We start from the raw sequence: 8,611 nt of genomic DNA on the forward strand, positions 1-8,611 counted from the left end.
GTTGGCTCAGTGGTAGAGCGTCAGCCTGGCGTGCAGAAGTCCCAGGTTCGATTCCCGGCCAGGGCACACAGGAGAAGCGCCCATCTGCTTCTCCACCCCTTCCCCTCCTTCCTCTCTCTCTCTCTCTTCCCCTCCCGCAGCCAAGGCTCCATTGGAGCAAAGATGGCCCGGGCGCTGGGGTGGCTCCTTGGCCTCTGCCCCGGGGCGCTGGAGTGGCTCTGGTCGCAACAGAGCAACGCCCCAGAGGGGCAGAGCATCGCCCCCTGGTGGGCAGAGCGTAGCCCCTGGTGGGCGTGCTGGGTGGATCCCGGTCGGGCGCATGCAGGAGTCTGTCTGACTGTCTCTCCCCATTTCCAGCTTTGGAAAAATACAAAAAAAAAAAAAAAAAAAAAAGAGAGATAAAAATTTCAAAAAGGAATCAAGAAGTCATCGAGCTACAAGTACAATATCTAAAATGAGAATTTTACCAGAGCGTTTCAACAACAGATTTGAATATGCAGAGAGACAACCAGCACACTTCAAGGTAAGTTCATTGAAATTATGCTGTTCGAGGAGCAGAAACAAAGAAAGAATAAGTAAAAATGACAGAACCTTAGAAACCGGTGAGCTATCACTGAACATACCAATGTACATATCATGGGAATCCCCAAAGCAGATGAGAGTAAGAAAGCACTAGGAAAAGTATGCAGGCCCTGGCTGGTTGAAAAGCAGTAGATTGTTGGCCTGAAATGTGGTACTGATTCTTGGTCAGGGCACACAGGGAAGCAACCATCTGCTTCTCCACCTCTTCCTACTCCCATCTTTCTCTATCTCTTCTCTTCCCACAGCCATGGCTCTACTGGTTCTCGCAAAGTTGGCCCCGGGTGCAGAGGATGGCTCCATGGCCTCACCTCAGGCACTAAAATTGCTCAGTTACAGAGCTATGGAGCAGCGGCCCAGACAAGCAGACATTGCCTGGTAGGGGCTTGCCGGGTGGATCACAGCTGGAACAAATGTGGGTGTCTGTCTTGGCCTCACTGCCTCTCGCTTAATAATTAAAAAAAATTTTTTTTAATGAAAAAGTATTTGAAGAAATAATGCCATCTTTCTCCCAGAGAGAAGTGCTGGCTGGAGTCATTGTTCCTTTGTTGAGCCCTGACTTTGAAGGCACATATGGGGACCATAGCTGAGTGTCCATCAACCTACCTAACTCAATAACTAAAATAAAGAATACATTAAATGGAGTCAACAGCAGATTAGATGAAGCAGAGAATTAAATCAACAATTTCTAATACAGGTTAGCAAAAATGATGCAATCAGAACAGCAAAAAGAAATTTGAAAAATGAAGTTAGTTTAAGAGACCTATGGGACATAATCAAGCATAACAACATTCACATCATTGATGTACTACAAGGAAGAGAGAGACAGAGAGAAAGGGAGAGAGACAGCAAGGCATTGAAAAGCCTATTTGAAGAAATAATGACCGAAAACTTTCTTAACTTATTGATGGAAATAGACATACAATCCAGGAAGCCCATAGAGTTCCAAACAAGAGAAACCCAGAGAGGTCCACACAGACACGTCATAATTAAAATGCCAAAAGTTAAAGACAAAGTGAGAATCTTAAAAGCAGCAAGAGAAAGACAGTTATCTACAAGGAAACTCCCATAAGATTATCAGCTGGTTTTGCAATAATAACTTTGCAGAGCAGAAAGGCTTGGCATGAAATAGTCAAAGTCATGAAAGCAAGGACCAACAGCCAAGACTACTTGACCCAGCAAAGCTATCATTAGACTCAAATGACAGATAAAGAGCTTCACAAAAGAGAGAAAAACCTTAAAGAAAAAGCTAATGGAGTTTATTATCGCCAAACTGTTTTACAAAAAATATTAAAGGGACTTCTATAAGAAAATTCAGGAAAAAGGAATATATGTATGATTAATAAAGTGATAATAACTACATACTTATCAATAATCACTAAAATGTGAAATTAAACGCTCCAATTGAAAGAAATATGGTAGCTGAATTGATAAGAAAAATAAAGAACTATATAGTATATTTTCTGTCTACCAGAGAGAGTCACTTCAGATCAAAAGACACACAGAGACGGAAAGAAAAGGAATGGAAAATGGTATTTCATGATAATGGAAACAAAAAGAGAAAAGCTAGGGTAGCAATCCTTGTATCAGAGAAAATAGACTTTAAAACAAAGGCTAAGAACAGGAGACAGAGACCCAGCAACTCCACCTCTGGGTGTGTATCTGAGGAAACCCAAAACACCGATTCAGAAAGACATATCCATCCATGTGTTCACTGCAGCATTATTTAGAATTGCTGAGATATGGAAGTGACCTAGGCAGTGTCCCTCAGTAGAGGAATGGATAAAGAAGAAGTGGTGTAAATACAGGATGGAATATGACCCAGACATAATATGAATGTAACTTTGCATCTGCAGCAACATGGATGGACCTAGAGCGTATTGTGCTGAGAGAAATATGTCAGACAGAAAGATAATTGCCAGAGGGTTTCACTCATATGTGAAATCTAAACAAACAAACAAATATACTAACCAAACAAAAGAAATAAACCCATAGACACAAAGAACATTTTGTTGTGTGTGTGGTGGGGTGTTGAAGGGATTCTGATGAAATGGTGAAGGGATTGATAAGTGCATATTGGTAGTTACAAAATTGTCACAGGGATTTAAAGTGCAGCATAGAGAATACAGTCAATAATATTGTAATAACTTTGTATGGTGCCAGGTTGATATCAGATTTATCAGGGTGATCACTTTGGAAGTGATATAAATGTTTAATCTCCAAGCAGCATATCTGAAGCTAATATAATATTGTGTGTTAACTGTAACAGAAAAATAGAAAAGTAAATTTAAAAAAGAAATAAATGAGTAATGAAGACATTCCCAGGTGAACAGAAGCTAAAGAAGTTCATCTCACCTACTTGTAATGCTAGAAGGATCCTGTAAGCTGAAATAAAAGGACACTACAAAATAATTTCAAATTAAATGAAGAAATAAAGAATAGTACATGGAACTGCACAGCTAAACATAGAAGCCAGTACTGTTGCTTTTTTATTGGTAGCTATTTTCCCTACATGATTTACAAGACAATACGATGCACAGATGTCCATCAGCTGATGAATGGATAAAGAAATCGTGGTATAAACATAAGATGGAATATGATTTGGACATTTAAACAATGAAGTACTCATCGATACTACAGCATGGATGAACCTTGAAGACACTGTGACAGTGAAAGAAGCCAGACACAAAAGCTCCGTGTGGTCTGATTCCATTGACATCAAATATCCAGAAGAGGCAAAGGGAGACAGAGAGCAGATCAGTGACTCCATGGACAAGGGTGAGGGGATGGGGGTGACTGATTACTGGGTAAGTGACTTCCTTCTTGGGGGACAAACTTGTTTTTTACTAAATCGTGGTGATGGTTGCACAACACTGCCTGTGCACTAAGTGCCATTGAATTGTACACTTTACAATGGTAAAAAAAAAAACGTGGTAAATTTTATGTTATGCCTATTTTATATTAATTTTCTAAAGGCTTGGAAATTCATTGCAAACACTTCTGTGTGGTAACCTGAGGTGGCTTTAGCTCTGCCCGTCTGTCCTCTCCCATCAGGACTCATCTGCTCCTCAGAGCTGCCCTTGGTCTTCCGCCTGTGGGACCCCGTCCTTCAGAGCCCCCTCTGGGTCAGCAAGGTCCAAACCCCAAACCACCTCCTGCCTGGAATCCAAACCCTCAGGTGCAAGTCGGGGATAATTTTCAGGGGCCTTAGGAGATGTTCTTTTTAAAAAATTATCAGTATTATTTAAGACCTCTAGGAACAGGTGCTTGCAGTTTGTTGACTTTCTAGATAAAAACAAGTTGTATATTTTTATTACAAAATAAAAATGAGGTTCTTAAAAATCTTAGCTTGACCAGATATGAAACAATTTATAAACTTTTAAAGGTGTACTGACAAAAACCTGGCTCTTTATTTTTTTATTTTTTTAAAAGCACGTTTGTGGCCCTGGCCGGTTGGCTCAGCGGTAGAGCGTCGGCCTAGCGTGCGGAGGACCCGGGTTCGATTCCCGGCCAGGGCACACAGGAGAAGCGCCCATTTGCTTCTCCACCCCTCCGCCGCGCTTTCCTCTCTGTCTCTCTCTTCCCCTCCCGCAGCCAAGGCTCCATTGGAGCAAAGATGGCCCGGGCGCTGGGGATGGCTCTGTGGCCTCTGCCCCAGGCGCTAGAGTGGCTCTGGTCGCAACATGGCGACGCCCAGGATGGGCAGAGCATCGCCCCCTGGTGGGCAGAGCGTCGCCCCTGGTGGGCGTGCCGGGTGGATCCCGGTCGGGCGCATGCGGGAGTCTGTCTGACTGTCTCTCCCTGTTTCCAGCTTCAGAAAAATGAAAAAAAGAAAAAAAAAAGCACGTTTGTCATGAACAAAAAGAGACGTCTTTAGGTAAAAACAACAACAAAGAAACCCCCGTGCTGCGTAGACGATGCAGGTGGTTCTAGTTATCTGGCGGAGGGACACAAAGCCAGCCCTCAGGTCCTCAGCTCCAATCCTCTGCTCCTTTCTTGTTGCTGGGACTCCGTGTCCGTGTCTCCTTGCTGCTGACTGACCCGATGAGGCAGAGAAGGTCAGCCCGCACTCACTCAGCCGCCCTGCTCGGCCCCAGAGCAGGGAGTTCTCAGCTGGTGGACGGGCTGCTTCTGTCTCCCTGCCGCCTTGTGGTTTAGGGTTTTCTGGGCGTCTGTGTTGGTCATTGAAGTCGCCCCGGCACCCACGTGGGAGTGGCTGCTGACCTTGGGTCTCCTGTCCTTGATTTTCCTTGTCTTCGGCGTCCCCGGCCTCTCCAGGCTCTGTGGTGAGGGGGGCCCCTGCGGAAACATGACCGTAGCCCCGATACCCACTCTGCTCACTGGTCCCCCTGCTCTCCTGCCCCGTGGTTGTCAGCGCCCTGCATCCCCCCTCCCTGCACGGGGACAGAGTACTGTGGTCCACGTCCCCCGGGTGCCCGCATGGGGTAGGTGGGAACCGTCCCCTGCGGGAGGGTCGGTGCTGTTGGGCCTGGCCTTCAGCCCATTCTCTGGTGTCTCATGCTTTTCCCCTGCCCACCATTCTGGTCATTCTGCAGGTGACGGAGCGGAGGACCCCGGCCACGTGGACAGCGTCTGTACTGGGTCCGGTCTGCGGCACATTTCCTGCCTTGTGCTGAACACTGTGTGTGTGTGGAGGGTTGTGACAGGTGAGGTCTCCTCATCCTTTACCTTCCCCAGCAGCGAGCTCCCCAGTCTGTCCATCTCCTACCCTGTGGCGGAGCTCCCCGGGGTCACTGTCCTTCAGGGCAGTCTGCTGTGCAAATGCATCTTCCTTGGTGGCATTCCTGCTGATGAGACCACATCCGTTCTTTACACTGAACCATTTCACTTTCCCCAAAACCTCCCTGTGATGACCTTCCTGCCCCCTCCTCTCTGGCAGGTGCACTCATGGGACATTACTGCTCCTTGCTGCTGCTGCTGGTGCCTGGCTTTGTACCCAAAGGGCTGTGGGTGGCTGCGGCCAGTGGTGTCGGATCCAGGCCTTGCTGCCTGTGGTCGCAGTGACGGGAATGAACCGGCTGGGCGGCTGCAGCTTATTCCAGGGGGCGATGGCCACGAGGCCAGCGGCACTTGAGGGACCACTCAGGGCTCTCTGGGGTGTGTCCTCCGCTCCAGTTATTGACCAACTCGATTGTCTTATTAACAAGAGTCCCTGCGGATGGCAGTGATTGGCCTTAATGTGAGCGTGTCCTGCTCACACTGAACGTGTCGTTTGGTTTGTGCAGGTGGGCTCAGCGGGGACCAGAGGTGGCTCTAGGAACACCGGGCACCTGCCCCTCGCTGGAGGCTGAGTGACCACCCAGCTGCCCCCACACTGAAGAAAGGCGGGCGCCCTCACCTCAGTCCCTTCTTCAGCTGTGTCCCACTGGTGGGGACAGCACGAGTGAGACCCATCCTGGGGTTTCACTGCTCCGCCCACTGTTGTGGAGCCTCCGTCCACGTGGCTCAGGCCGGGGCGGGCTCCACAGGAGGCTGAGTGTCCTTGACTTCTCAAGGACATTCTCTGTGCCCCCAGGACCACCAGGCCTTCTGTGCATTGATGACATTCTCTAGCGGGCGGTGCGGGTGAGGGCGCCAGGGGGCGCCAGAGAGCAGGACACACGCAAGGCAGGAGGTACGGGTGTGCGGAGGGGTTTCACCTGCGACCTGTTTCCTTGCCCGGCATCTAGACCCGCGTGGGAGAGCTTCCTGTGGAGAAGAATTAACTCCAGCCCTCCAGGGTCTCAGGGATGTGGGGTTGTCCGGTGCCGTGGGAGATCCACGGGGGGAAGAAGTAGGGGAGTGTTTGTGTGCGGGAGGGGGTGCCTACTCCGGGTCGGGGAGCAAGGCAACCCTGGGATTTTCAGACGAGAAACCAGAACACACACCGTGCACACGGGCGCCTATATTCGCCCTCCTGCTCCCACCGCCAGGCGTCCAGCACGGAGAGGCGCATCCCCACCGGGATGAGACCCTGGAATAAATGTCCATCTGCCAGGACGGGCCGGAGCCAGGACGCGCTGTGTGAGGTCACAGCCTAAGTCCAGAACGCGGGGCCCTTTCTAAACGCACTCCCTGTCCGAGGCCTGTGCCCCTCACTGTCCCCGTGCTGGAGTTTACATCAGGTCCAGAGTCCCTGTCCCTGAGCGTCTGCAGCAGGCGGACGGGAGCCTGACCCTGGGTCTGTTCTGCGTGGAGCCAGGTGCCGGCCGCGTCTCAGGCTCTGAGCTGGGGCTCCGCTTCCTGCAGCGAGACCTTCCTGCGTCTACGGAGCAAGGACGGTCAGGACGCCTGGGAGGGGGGCGGGGTGTGTCCATCTCCTGACCACTCCCCTGTCTCACATAAGGGACAGACACGGGACAGCAATGCCCCAGACAGCCGGAGGCCACTGCAATCAGACTGAGGGGAGACAAGACGGCCTTAGGGAGGGGGAGTCCCCAGGGGGACCCTTATCCCAGCCAGACACACGAGGTCCCAGGAACTCGGCTCATGCAGGGGTCACTCAGTGCTGAATTAGTCTTCACACCGCTCCCGACTGAAGTCCCAGTGACAGGATCCCAGGATGGAGAAGTTTATGTCACTGTTTGAGGTGCCTTTAATGGCTGAATACATCCTCTTTCTTCCTTTCCTTTACGTTCTGTGAGGGTTTTGAGAAACAAGGACTACTCCAGCCTTGTTCTTCCTGAGTGAGGGGTGGCAGAGGGATGAAGCCCCTTCCTTGCGCTGTGACTCCGGGGCACCTGCTGGAAGAGCCTCAGGCCTGAGCTGGCTCTCACCCTCAGCCTCTGGGGGGTGGGGGAGGGGACAGCAGATGCTGTGCCCTGTGAAGGAGGCCTGGGGACCCCATTCTCATCAGGGGGACCCAATCTCTCACCACGATTTCTCTTTCCTTGGACTTGGAGTTAACAGGAGTCCCCAACTAGACTGTTTCTTGTTCCTCCACAGGCTCCTGGTCTGACCCCAAAACCTTGTGTGTGTTGGAACAAGGGTTTCTCTGCATTTCTTCAGTCCCAGAGGGTGGTTCTGAGACAGACCCAGAGTCCCTGGAGGTTCTTGGTGCCGGGATTCACCTGGAACTAGTTCCGTCGTCCTTCTCTCTGTTCTCGCCCACAGTTCTCTCACGGGTCCTCCATCCCCCACTCTCTTCCCTTTAACTCCAAGGACAAGGAAACTCAGTGTCCTCATCTGCTTCTCCTAAGACTGTGCACCCAGTCGTCTCCGTGTCGCCTTTTGTTTCTGAGGATTTTGGTAAACGCTGGGACTCAATGAAGAAGCTCACTGTGGTTTATTCATAGACAAGAAGGGAACAGGGGGTCTCCCAGCTACTGGGGAGGGGGCACCTTGGACAGGGCCTCCCGGAACCTGCTGTGTGTCGCTGGGCTGCCCCGTGGGCATGTTCACTGCCTTCACCCAGGGAGCTCGGGGACGGTTGTTCTCGGTCATTCGAGGACGAGCAGACCGTGATTCTGGGCTGTCCAACCCGTATTCACACAGCACTGAGTCAGTGTGTAACTTACTAGGAGCATGCTGTTTTCATTACCATTTAGAAATCACATTCAGGTCAGAATTTTAAAAATTAGAAATGTAATATAATAAATGTAAATCCTTTTATTTTCATACAATAATGAAGAGTCCTGGACTGAAACTAAAAAGCTAAGCCTGGTTTTTGTTGTTTTTTTTTTCTTTTGTATTTTTGTGTTTTTCTAAAGTGAGAAGCAGGGAGGCAGAGAGACAGACTCCCGCGTGTGCCCGACCGGGATCCACTGGCATGCCCACCAGGGGGGGATACTCTGCCCATCTGGGTTGTTGCTCTGTTGCAACCAGAGCCATTTTAGCACCTGAGGCAGAGGCCATGGAGCCATCCTCAGTGCCCAGGCCAACTTTGCTCCCATGGAGCCTTGGCTGCAGGAGGAGAAGAGAGAGATAGAGAGGAAGGAGGGGGGGATGATGGAGAAGCAGATGGGCGCTTCTCCTGTGTGCCCTGGCCAGGAATTGAAACCAGGACTTCCACATGCCTAGCCAATGCTCTACC

The 8,611-nt window shown here is 50.2% G+C and overlaps 1 pseudogene; it reads right to left on the minus strand.

Annotated features, from left to right (window-relative positions):
- Positions 1 to 4,508: 4,508 nt before the first annotated feature.
- On the minus strand, positions 4,509 to 8,022 carry LOC136333778 (Y-box-binding protein 1-like; annotated as a pseudogene).
- Positions 8,023 to 8,611: the final 589 nt, after the last annotated feature.

The sequence above is a fragment of the Saccopteryx bilineata genome, chromosome 1, assembly GCF_036850765.1.
Source record: "Saccopteryx bilineata isolate mSacBil1 chromosome 1, mSacBil1_pri_phased_curated, whole genome shotgun sequence".
Taxonomy (NCBI): Eukaryota; Metazoa; Chordata; class Mammalia; order Chiroptera; family Emballonuridae; genus Saccopteryx; species Saccopteryx bilineata.